Genomic DNA, 12,747 nt, shown 5'->3' with positions numbered 1-12,747 from the left:
TCTTTACCTGTAAGATGGGCATGATGATGCGGGCACCACAGAGATGTTAGAGTCAGTAATGTCTGTAAATGGCAAAGTCCTTATTGTCCTTGTTTGCTTGTATTCTTATTACCTAACTGCTATTCTTAGTATTCTTGGTATTATTCTTACCTAACTCAAACTCTGACCACCCAAGAGTGTCCACATTACAAGGACCAAAGATGTGGTACATAGCTTTGGTGGATCCAGGGTTTGGGAATGCTAAAAATGGTAGAGTTTAGGTCTGATAAAGTCAGAAATAGGAAACCACTGAAGGCTTTTTCACCAGTGGAATAACATGTTAAATAGACATTTCAGAAAAACTGATTTGGGAGTTCCTGGGTGGCTCAGTCAGTTGAGCGTCTGACTCTTGCTTTTGGCTCAAGTCGTGATCCCGGGGTTATGGGATCCAACCCCATGTCAGGCTGAGTATGGAACCTGCCTGGGATTCTCTCTCTCTCCCTTTGCCTCTCTCCCCCGCTCTCTCTCTCTCTCTCTCTCCCTCTGTCAAGAAAGAAAGAAAGGAAGGAAGGAAGGAAGGAAGGAAGGAAGGAAGAAAAGGAAAATAGACAGAATGATTTGACAGAATTATGCCAAATGACCAAGATGACAAAGACTAAATTTCGGGGGGCCAGCTCAGAAATGATCATAGCACTGTAGGCAGAAGGGGGAAACAGAAGGAGGAAATCACCAAATGTATAAGGAATCCTTATGGATGAAATGCAGAAATACAAATGGGGGAAAAATAACTTTGAGAAAATAGATTATGGAAGAAAGAGTACATCCATGAAACAATAACAGCCCGCTATGTAAAATGAACAGAGAACGAAAATAATCACCATCATCAGAAAATAAAGGGGAAGAAGTTGTCTTGGAATTTAAAAATATAACAGTGGAAATGATAAAAATTAAAGATTTTGAAGATAAATTTGAGAAAGTCTCCCAGAAAACAGAAGTAAATGGAAAAGAAACAAATGGAATTGAAAGGGAAGGAAGGATAAGAACATCAGATTCCTGTCCAAGGAGTTCAATTTATTAATAGTAAACATTAACAGAAAGGAAAAAAATAGTAGAGGAAACCTTCAAGAAATAACCTGTAAGAATGTTTTCCAAAACTAAAGGCATGAGTTTTCAAACTGACGAAGTCCCCAAGGGTGCAGCACACTGGCCCCAAAGGGACCCTCTACACAACACATGATTATGAAATTTCGGAACCCTGGAGACAAAGAGAACATGATACAGTCTTCCAGAGAGAAAGAAAAAGCAGATCACGCACAAAGGACCAAAAGTCATGATGATGCCAAGAGTCCCGCCATAACAACCCCACATGACATGTGGAAAGCAGTGGCCTGATGCTGTGGTAACTCTGAAGGAAAGTAACCTTTCACCTAGAACTCCACACTGACCCCAATTCTCCAGCAAGCGTAAGAATATCTTCAGACATGCAAGATCTTTCAAGATTTATCTCACGGGGCTCCTGGGTGGTTCAGTCAGTTAAGCACCCGACTCTTGATTTGGGCTCAGATCGCGATCTCACAGTTCCTGACTTCAAGCCCCACACTGGGCTCCACACCGTATTTGCGGAGCCCGCTTGGGATTCTCTCTCTCCCTCTGTCTCTGCCCTTCCCCCACTCCCTCCCTATCTCAACATAAATGAACTTTTAAAAAAATTTTAAATTTATCTCGAATATACTTTTTCTCAGACAGCTACTAGAGGATGTGTATTTTCTTAAAGGAACAAACCAGTTAAGAAAAAGATATGGCATATAGGAAAATGGGATCCATCACGGAAGAGAGGCCATGGGAACCCCAGGATGATAGTGAAGGAAGAGCCCAGAGTATAACTCCCCATGGAGCCTAGATGGGCTCAAGTCAGAAATCTCTAGGAGGCTTCTTCAGGAATAAAAGTGTGTGCAGAATACCAACATGTCTGAATAGAATCTATGTAATCATAATAACGGAGAGGCATATATCCACCTAAGAAAATTAAAGATAAGCATGCATTGGCAACATGGCAGAATTCAACGGCTGAGTGGAGAGAAAGGGAGAGGGGAGAGATGTGTCACCTCCCCAGCAAAACCAAGAAGTAGCAACGAAAGCCCATTATCTCATAATAGGAGGTAATTTGCAAAACCAAAACAGGCCAAAGACTTGGAAGTTATGACCTGCGGGCAAGAGAAGGCTGATGGGTCTAGAGCCATGGCGAGCACTGGAAAATTATTCCACCCTTTAAGTCGGATGCATGGACATTTTTATAAGAGAAGGAAGAGAAATAGCTTACATTTTGCAAACTTGGGGGAAAACAAAACAAAACAAAACAAAAGAAATCCTAGTCCGGTGAAAGCCAGGACGAGGAAGACAGTTTTGGTCGCCCCAGCAAAGGGCCCTTAGGGAGATAATATCACAAATTTGAAAACTCTTCCGGGCCCCACACAAACTCACTAGGCGATTCGGAGCAAGTCCCCTGAATCTTCTTTGCTTCTGCTCTGTTCTTGGAGCAAGGCAGCAGTTGAACTAGAAATGTAGACGTTCCAGGGGCGCCTGGGTGGCGCAGTCGGTTAAGCGTCCGACTTCAGCCAGGTCACGATCTCGCGGTCCGTGAGTTCGAGCCCCGCATCAGGCTCTGGGCTGATGGCTCAGAGCCTGGAGCCTGTTTCCGATTCTGTGTCTCCCTCTCTCTCTGCCCCTGCCCCGTTCATGCTTTGTCTCTCTCTGTCCCAAAAATAAATAAAAAACGTTGAAAAAAAAAATTTAAAAAAAAAAAAAAAAAAAAAGAAATGTAGACGTTCCATCTACGACCTACATTCTGCACCCAGGACCCTCAGATTAAGAGGCTATTCCTTGCCAGGTAAGGTCAGGGGAAAGTCACATAGAGTCACAAGGCAGCATTGCAGAGAGAGGACACACAACCCAGAAGGCCCTGTGGCTCATCCCCTTCCCCTCTGGGAACACAGCCAGGACAGCAGATCTGCCTCTGTTAAGAGGGATGGAAAGGCGGATGGCCACGCTGAGTTCAAGGCTCCCCTGGCTGCTGGGTGCCTGCATGTCTCCTGCCGGCCCCCCGTCCCCACCTTGGTCTGTTGGCATCCTCAGGGCAGAGTTCCTCTCTGGAAGCCCTTTCCATGAGGTGCCCGGTCTAGGAGCGACACTGGCCACTTGCGCAGTCACCGGTCCTGCGCCTTGCCATGTCTCTGCTTGAGGTTTTCCTCAAGGCCATCAGTGATGACTGTGCGGGCACCTGTGATCCACTGCCCCGTTGCAGGACACACACCCGCCGGGCCTGAAGACCCTCACGAAGCACAGCGAGCGCCCCTAACACGACAGCCAGCTCGGAAAATCTGCTCTCAGAGGCGGAGAGTTTTCGTGTAATAAAACGACCCTCGTTTCAGTGTCATAAAAACGGGCTGGAAAACTCTTTGTGACAAATCAGAACAAAACACCACGCTCTGGCTGTCGGTTATTGACTGAGAATCACAACATGTCAAGAGCAGAGGAGAATATAAGTGTCTGTGGTCTTGGGACAATCCTCCAAGATTTATATCCCAGACAATCGATCACACTGCCGTCCAGGAAGGAAGCGATGAGCGACAGCTGTTTAGCAAGGCACCCGTTTTCTAAACAGGGAACCAGAAAAGACATTGACTTGTTACAAAGTATGAACCCACATATTCTCTGGAAGGGGGGAGGAAAAAAAACCACTTTCACTGAGTAAAGAAATCCCTGTGTCCACTTGAGTCTTCTGGAAGCAGTGTTGGCCTTCTGCATGTGGCAAAAATGGCCACCATCCCGGAACCCTACCCCCACCCGCCCCCGCCTTACTCTTTCAAAACATCTCCATACAGTCCAATAAAATAAATGAAAACCAAAGAAGCCCAAGTTTAATCTTCAGGGGATGTAATTCAAGCGTAGCCAATTGGACAACTTCCCTGTTAATCAGAAGAATAACTAAGTTCTTCCCCTGCTTTTCTTTGTAGAACATAAAGTTAATACCCTGCTTAGAGAGGCCACATGGAGGTGCAGAAAGAGCCTGGGCTGCAGAATGGAAGCCTGTTTTGTCCCGGATCCACTACATCCCCCAGAAAAAGGGGCAAGACCAGATCTTCCCCAACATGATTGGGTGTCGAGAGCCTTCTTAAGAATTCAGATTCCGGGGGGGCTCCTGGGGGGCTCAGTCGGTTGAGCATCCGACCCTTGATTTCAGCTCAGGTCATGATCCCAGGGTTGTGGGTTCGAGCCCCGCATTGGGCTCTGTGCGGACAGTGTGGAGCCTGCTTGGGATTCTCTCTCTCTCTCTCTCTCTCTCTCTCTCTCTCTGCCCCACCCTGCTTGTGCACGCTCTCTTTCTGTCAAAATAAATAAACTTTTAAAAATACATATTAAAAAAAGAATTAAAAAAAATAAATTTACAAAATCAAAAACAATTAAAAAAAATAAAAATAAAGTTCAGATTCCCAGACCCTCTGAATCCCAGCCTCCTGAAGTTAGGCCCCACTTTCTCCGCTGCAAGCCCAGCTCCCTGTAACTGCTCTCCTCTTCCCCCCCCCCCCCACCCCCGCCCCCCAAGGGGTCAGGGCTTTGGGGAAACAAGACCCAGTGAGTCAAAACTTTGCCAGGTGATGGTTCATTATCTTGATGGCGGTGATGGCCTCACAGGCGCGCGCTTTAAATATGTGCAGTCTACCACGTGTCCCTTGTACTTCAAGAAAGCTGCTCCAGGAAGCAGTTCATCAGGAAGTCCGAGTGCAAACTCCGCTCTCAGGTCGGAAGCACGGCCATCTCCAACGGCAGCGAAAGTCAAGCACCCGCACGTGTGAGGGGACGCAGACCCATGTGTTAGAACCCAAAGTTTCTAGGACGCAGTGGGTCGAACAAGGCAGAAAGTTCTCCCTCTGTCTCACGACAACCCAGAAGAAAGCAGGAGACCAGGGCGGGCGGGTCTCTGCTCCGCAAAGTCACTCAGGGACCAAGCTTCCTGCCATCGTGCCGTGCCAGACCCACACGACCGACCCACGACTGCCCGCAGCCACGTTGCTGCCTCCAAGGAGGCGCACTAGGGAAACAGGAACACAAGCAATTTCCTCTAGGGCGGTGCCCACGCACGTCCCCCCCCCCCCCCCGTGAGAACGTGCTTCCCATGGCCACGCCTACGTGCAAGGGAGGCTGGGAAATGTAGTCTCTGGCGATGCAAACGAGGGAGGAGGCTTCTGTTCTGAAAAGGAGGGAAAACAGCTAGCCGGCTCTGCCCTACGTACTGAGGACAGGGAGAAAAAAAAAATACGGGGAGAACAAAACACAAGTCCTGGCAAGTTGTGCTGCCACACAGAGTGGGTCCTCAAGAACTACAGTTTCCTTAATTACAGTGAGCGCTGTGTTCCTTTCCTAGGGCTACGGGAATAAAGTACCACAGACCAGGCGCTTAAACGACAGAAACCTATCCCCTGGAGTTCTGGGGGCTGGAAGTCCAAGATCAAGGTATTGCAAGGTTGGTCCCTTTTGAGGGCTGCGAGGGAAAAAAATCTGTTCGATGCCTCTCTCCTAGCTTCCAGAATCCTCAAGCATCCTTTGGCTTGTGGATGATGTTGTCCTGTGCCTTCCCATCATCTTCCTTCTGTATGTGTCCCTGACTCTCCATATGGATTTAAAAAAAATTTTTTTAGGGGCACGTGGGTGGCTCAGTCCCTTAAGCATAGGAGTTCCGCTCAGGTTATGATCTCGCGGTTTGTGGGTTCAAGCCCTGCGTTGGGATCTGTGCTGACAGCTCAGAGCCTGGAGCTTGCTTCGGATTCTGTGTCTCCCTCTCTCTCTGTTCCTCCCCTGCTTGTGCTCTGTCTCTCTCTCTCAAAAATAAATAAACATTTAAAACAATTAAAAATAAAATTAAAATTAAAAAAAACCTTAATGTTTATTTTTGAGAGAGAGGGCAAATGGGGAAGGGGCAGAGAGAGAGGGAGACACAGGCTCTGAAGCAGGCTCCAGGCTCCAAGCTATCAGTACAGAGCCCAATGCAGGGATCAAACTCACAACCTGCAAGGTCATGACCTGAGCCCAAGTCGGATATGCTTAACCCCTTGAGCCACCCAGGTGCCCCTCCATATGGATTTTTTTTAATTTTTTTAATGTTTATTTATTTTTGAGAGAGACAGAGACAGAATGCGAGTGGGTTAGGGGCAGAGAGAGAGGGCGACACAGACTCTGAAGCAGGCTCCAGGCTCTGAGCTGTCAGCACAGATCCCGACGTGGGGCTCGAACTCGCGAGCCGTGAGATCATGACCTGAGCCAAAGTCAGACGCTTAACAGACTGAGCCACCTGTAATAGGTCAACTTATAAGATATCAGAAAGCTTATTGTATATAAGTTCAGCTTAAACTCACCTTTTATGAATAATTGAGATAAAAGGCTGATGTAGTTCCCTATTAGGGCTATCGGGAATTACTAACCGCCCTATCTCGCTTCTGTGACCTCGCCTGCTTGCTAAATAGATAACTTAGGATGCAAAACGCTCCCCCACCCCTTCTACCAAGATCTGGCCTAGGCAAGACCCACATGTAAAAAGTCACGTACTCGCTGCCCCGCGGCCCGGAGGCATCTTAGGTGTCTAACTATGATTGGTCATTTTAAACCCTCTTAGGACAAAGACCTTTAAATTGATAGGTTCCCGCCAAAACTAACGTCTATGTGTCACAGTATAATTGGCTACCGTGAAATGCTGTAAATTGTAATGGGTTAACCAAATAATGACATCTTCTGACTTGCTAAAATCCATAGAAGCTCACTGCTGCCTTTGTTCAGGGCCATTCTCTGCACTCTCCTCCTTAAGATCAGGAGATCAGGTTTGGCCCGGCCGTGAATAAAATCTTGCCTCGCTTCTATTCGGCGTCTGGTGGTTTTTTCGACAGCACCCTGTTTCACCACCCAGGCGCCCCTGGATTTTTTTTTTTAATAAGGACAAGGACACTCAGTCATGTTGGATTAGGGTCCCACCCTACTCCGGTCTGACTTCTTCTTAACTAATTCTATCTGCAAAGGCCTTATTTCCAAGTGAGGGCACAGTCTGAGGTGCTGAGGGTTTAGGACGTCAACATAGGAATTTGGACGACACCATTCGACCCATAGTACACGAGAAAAGAGCTGAATTTGAGGTCGGGAAACGCCAGTTCACATCCCAGCCCTGCCACTGGCTGGCTGTGTGATCCTGGTCCGTCATATGAGGTGTGGTCTCTTTGCCCTCGTTTGTCAACGAGGAAGTAACCACCCCTGCCTCGGGGGGGCTGTGTGAGGGACAGATGAATCATGTCTGCAAAAGCCCGGAGCTGACTCCGAAGGGCCGTGCTGGCTCTCGCTGGCTTGCCTCCCGGCCTTCTCTGACTAAAAGGTCGGTCCGCAGAGGAAGATCTGACTTCTGGCATGAGCCAGCCTTCCTTCCCCCTCTTTCTTGAATTAAACTTTGTGGACGATCCTCTGGTTGGAAGGGGCCTCTTAGAGAGAAACTCCACCGCGGGCAAAATACCTTCGATTCCCTTAAAGGAAAAAAAAAAAAATCCCTTTTGGTCCACAGATGGGTAATTGTATTCACTGTTTCCAAATGTCAAAATGCCAGCCTGGGCCAGCTTTCCACTGAGATCAAACAGGCTCCCTGGGCCTCCTTTCTACTGATGTGGGTGTGCATTTAGCCACGGTGTAAAAAGCTGATCTCCCAGCCGAGTGGGCTGGGCGGACTGCGCTGTTCACAGCCGAGATAGGGCGTCAACCCTCCTCCTGTGTGGGACCCCAGAAGTCAGGCCACTCCCAGGGAAACCCTTCCAGCTCCCCGAAACACAGTCTATCTTGCCAAAACCCAAGAAACAAAACCAGAAGCGTCCTGGCAGTCAGAAGTGCAACACATAAGTGTATCAAATCAACACATTGTATACCTTAACCCGACACAATGTCACATATAAATTACATGTCAATTACAAAAACAAAAGAACTGGGGCGTGTCTCCTGAAAATAATAAGTCAAGCAAGATTTTTCAGGCTAGGTTTTTAATTTTGTGATTAAACGCCAGACTAAGCCTTCATCGTCAATTGATATTTGTTGGTGCTTTTAGAAGTTAGCAACTTGGCAACCGAGGAGTGGGGTGGGAGATGTGCCCCGTGCCCATCCCTGGAGGGTGTGGAAGTTGCACTTCCTTTTCCCCAGGCATCCTGAGAGTGTGCTACCAAAGTTACACAGTGTCTTTATCCTAAGAAAGAATCAAACACTGGACAAGGTCAAAGATGGTCCTCGCAGCACTATTTACAATCGTACAGAATGCAAACAACCTAAGTGTCCAATGATCACCTACAGCCTGACCCCCTGCCCCCCGCCCCCAAACCACCCCGGTCTCCCCTCCAGTGTTAGCTCATCTGGGAAGCCCCCTGGGCCCACCCTTCCCCCCCCTCCCCCCCCAGGATTCCTCTCCTGGCCCCATCACATCTCTTGCACACCTCTGGGATAGCAACTGCTACACTATGATCCTTTGTTTGGCATGTTCCAGTCTTTTCTTTTCTTTTTTTATGTAAAATCTCCACCCAACATGGGGCTGGAACTTATCACCTGGAGATCAAGAGTCACATGCTCGGGGCGCCTGGGTGGCTCTGTCAGTTAAGCAGCCCACTTCGGCTCAGGTCATGATCTTGCAGTTTGTGAGTTTGAGCTCTGCGTCGGGCTCTGTGCTGACAGCTCGGAGCCTGGAGCCTGCTTCCGATTCTGTGTGTGTGTGTCTCTCTCTCTGCCCCTCCCGCACTCATGCTGTCTCTCTCTCTCTCTCTCTCTCTCTCTCTCTCTCAAAAATAAAGAAAAAAAAAAGAGTCACCTGCTCTCCTGAGCCAGCCAGGTGCTCTGGCTTGTTCCTATTTTAACTCCTACCATAGCTCAGCAAATCACAGTAGGCCCGCCTACCACCTTCTTTTGTAAATAAAACTTGGGGGGGGACACAGCCACCTCACTGATATACATATTGTCTACAGTAGCTTTTGCAAAGGAGACCATATGACCCACAAACCCTAAAATGTTTACTCTCTGTCCCTTTGCAGAAAGAGCTGCCAAGACCTGAACTATACCATGAGTCCTTGGAAGAAAGAAAACGTCTTCTTTCTTTCCGCATCCTGTGACACCTGTGTGGTGCAGGCACACTGTGCGTCATACATGTTTGCTGGGTGGGTCAATGAACCCGAGCTGCCCGACAGGCAATGGTTCTCACAAGTGTATGGGCATCAGTTTCACCCCGGTGCCTTTGTTAAAACGTTAAGTTTCCCAGCCAAATTTCTGCAAGTCTGATTTGATCGTTCTACGGGAAAACTAGGGAATATTCACTGTATTAATTACATGTTCCCAAGGTGACCCGGATGCTAGTAGACTTTAAACTAGCCCCGTCAGGAGACACTGATGGTGATCAGGCAGGTTTCTCGAAACACGGTGGCCTCGTAGCCTGCGACCTTCTGCTACTTGCTGGAGAGAAACATATGGAACTTCCCTGAAATGCAGAGCCAAACTCATAAGAACAAACAAAGGAAGAGTCCAGGGCACAAAAAGAGGCAGGTACGGAGGGCCAAAACTATCCCATAAGTGCCCGGTGGCCACCCTGGGAGGAGGAGGTGAGGGGTTTGGGCAACTCAGACACTGGGGTGGTAATGGGTAGCGGGGGTCAGAAGACAAGGCCTTAGCCCCACATGTGACAGCAAATTAGAATGGAGGGACCCACCAGAAAGCAGGGACCCTCGACGGACTGAACTTCAGCAAACGATGGATTATTAGAAAAGTCCTCCCACGGGGCGCTTGGGTGGCTCAGTCGGTTAAGGGTCCAGCTTCGGGCTCAGGTCATGATCTCACGGTCTGTGAGTTCGAGCCCCGCGTCGGGCTCTGTGCTGACAGACCAGAGCCTGGATTCTGCTTCGGATTCTGTGTCCCCCTCTCTCTCTGCCCCTCCCCCGTTCATGCTCTGTCTTAAAACTGAATAAACGTTAAAAAAAAATTTTTTTTTTTTTGGTGGTTCCAACATGGCCAAGCTGACGGTGGAGGTTCATGGCTCCAACGGGCTTTCTACAAGGGATTTATCAAAGATGTCCAGGAAGACTCCCTCACAGTTGTTTCTGAGAACAACTGGCAGCCAGAACACCAGGTTCCACTTAATGAAGTTAGATCACCACCACCACCTGATATAAACAAAGAAATTAGTGAAGGAGACGAAGCAGAGGTATTCAAGAGCAAATGACCAGGAACCATGTGGATGGTGTTGGCCAAAGTTCGAATGATGAAAGGAGAGTTTTATGTCATTGAATATGCTGCTTGTGAGGCCACTTACAATGAAATAGTCCCATCTGAGTGACTTCGGCCTGTCAATCAAAATAAAACTGTGAAAAAAAAAATACCTTCTTTGAATGCACAGTGGTTGTTCCTGAGGATTTGAGAGGGGCGTGTGCTAGTGACAATGCACATAAAGATTTTAAGAAAGCAGTAGGAGCATGCAGAATTGTTTACCATCCAGAAACCACACAGCTCATGATACCGTCTGCCAGTGAAGCAAATGTGAAGACAGTAAACATTTTAAGTGACACGCATTTGCAAAGTCTTCGTATGAAGTTGATGCTCATGTCCGGAAACGAAGAGGCCGCTAAGCATTTAGAATGCACAAAACAACTCGCGGCAGCTTTTCATGAGGAATTTGTTGGGAGAGAAGATTGCATGGGCCTGGCAATAGGAACACACAGCAAGCTAGGAAGATTCCTGGAGTTACAGCTATTGAGCTAGACAAAGATACTGGCACATTTAGAATCTGTGGAGGGAGTGCTGATGCTGTAAAAAAGGCTAGAGGTTTCTTGGAATTTGTGGAGGATTTTATTCAGGTTCCGAGGAATCTTGTTGGAAAAGTGACTGTGAAAAATGGCAAAGCTATTCAGGAAATAATAGGCAAATCTGGTGTGGTGCAGGTGAGAATTGAAGGAGACAACGAAAATCAACCACCTAGAGAATATGGTGTGGTTCCATTTGTATTTGTTGGCACGAAAGAAAGCATCGGAAATGATCAAGTTTTTTAGAGTACCAGATTGCTTATCTAAAGGAAGCGGAACAGCTAAGAATGGAACGCCTGCAGATTGATGAACAGCTACGACAGATTGGTTCTAGGTCTTAGAGTGGAAGAGGCAGAGGTCGTCGGGGCCCTAATTACACCTCCGGTTATGGTACAAACTCTGAGCTGTCTAGCCCCCCTGAAACAGAATCTGAGCATAAAGATGGGCCGAGTGATTGCTCATTGGCAGGAGAAGATGATCGAGAGAGCCGACATCAGTGTGACGGGAGGAGACGCCCAGGAGGAAGAGGGAGAAGTGTTTCAGGGGGTCGAGGTCGTGCTGGACCACGTGGTGGCAAATTCTCCATCAGTCCTGTGCTCAAAGATCCAGACGGCAATCCATACAGCTTACTTGATAATACAGAATCTGATCACACTGCACACACTGATGCCAGGGAATCTCATCACAGTACTAACCGTCGTAGGCAGTCTCACAGATGAAGGACTGATGAAGATGCTCTTCTGCTGGACGGGATGACTGAATCTGATACCAATTCAGTTAAGGAAAACGGGCTAGTCACAGTTGCAGATTATTTTTCTAAAACTGCGTCTCAGAGCAGACAAAGAAAGGTCCCAAGGGCAAACTTTGGCTAAAAACAAGAAAGAAGTGGCAAAAGACGTGACTGAAGAGCGTGGTCCTTCAGAAAAGGCAATAAATGGGCCGACAACTGCTTCTGGCGATGAAATCACTAAGCTACGGCGTACTCCAGGAGAAGGAAAGATTAATACCTTAAAAGAAGGAAACACTCAAGAAGCAGCAGTCCCGAATGTGTTTCACAAACTGAAGAAGTTCCTACTTTCCAGTTCTTTCACATTACATTTTACAACAGTGCTTGGACAAGCTGGCCAAAGATAGACTCTGGATCGCCGGTCTTTACATCACACTTTCAGTTCCTCCATTTGGAATCCAGAAAGGGGAGGGATCCTGAAGAAATCATACGTTAAACATACTTTGACACCTACTGTGTTATAAAATATATCATCAGATGTGCCTTGAGAATAGTATATGTAACATTAAAAAAAGTTGCTGGGGGGCGCCTGGGTGGCTCAGTCGGTTAAGCGTCCGACTTCGGCTCAGGTCACGATCTCGCGGTCCGTGAGTTCGAGCCCCGCGTCGGTCTCTGGGCTGATGGCTCAGAGCCTGGAGCCTGCTTCCGGTTCTGTGTCTCCCTCTCTCTCTGCCCCTCCCCCGTTCATGCTCTGTCTCTCTCTGTCTCAAAAATAAATAAACATAAAAAAAAAATTAAAAAAAAAAGTTGCTGGTTATAAAAAAAAAAATTTTTTTTTAAAGAAAGTAAAGTCCTCCCACAGACCCAGAGGAGTCGACCGACAAGCAGGTCTCTCTCAGCCACGTCATCCTTTAAGAACCCGTGCCCGTAACCCTTGGGCACTCGTACTCCGTGTTAGCAGTGACACCCCCCACGTGCCGAAGAACCTGAAGCCGAAGAGCATTGACCAAAAAGGCCAGGCTAACTGGGATCAAAAGCCACTCTTTGTTGGTTGTTTTAGAAATTAAGCTAGTCGCCGGGGGTTGAGGGGGGTGGGTGTCGGGGGGCACCTGGAAGAAACACGTGCAAAATCCCCTTGGAAATGCAGCTGCCAAGTGTATCCACTGAAAATGAGTTCACACTACACAATTACAA

The 12,747-nt window shown here is 47.7% G+C and overlaps 1 pseudogene; it reads left to right on the top strand.

Moving 5' to 3' along the window:
* Positions 1-10,034: 10,034 nt before the first annotated feature.
* LOC131507843 (RNA-binding protein FXR1-like) lies at positions 10,035-11,833 on the top strand (annotated as a pseudogene).
* Positions 11,834-12,747: the final 914 nt, after the last annotated feature.

Source organism: Neofelis nebulosa, chromosome 3 (genome assembly GCF_028018385.1).
Source record: "Neofelis nebulosa isolate mNeoNeb1 chromosome 3, mNeoNeb1.pri, whole genome shotgun sequence".
NCBI classification, from domain to species: Eukaryota; Metazoa; Chordata; class Mammalia; order Carnivora; family Felidae; genus Neofelis; species Neofelis nebulosa.
Note: the sequence above shows the minus strand (reverse complement) of the source record. Positions and strands in the feature narration are given on the sequence as shown.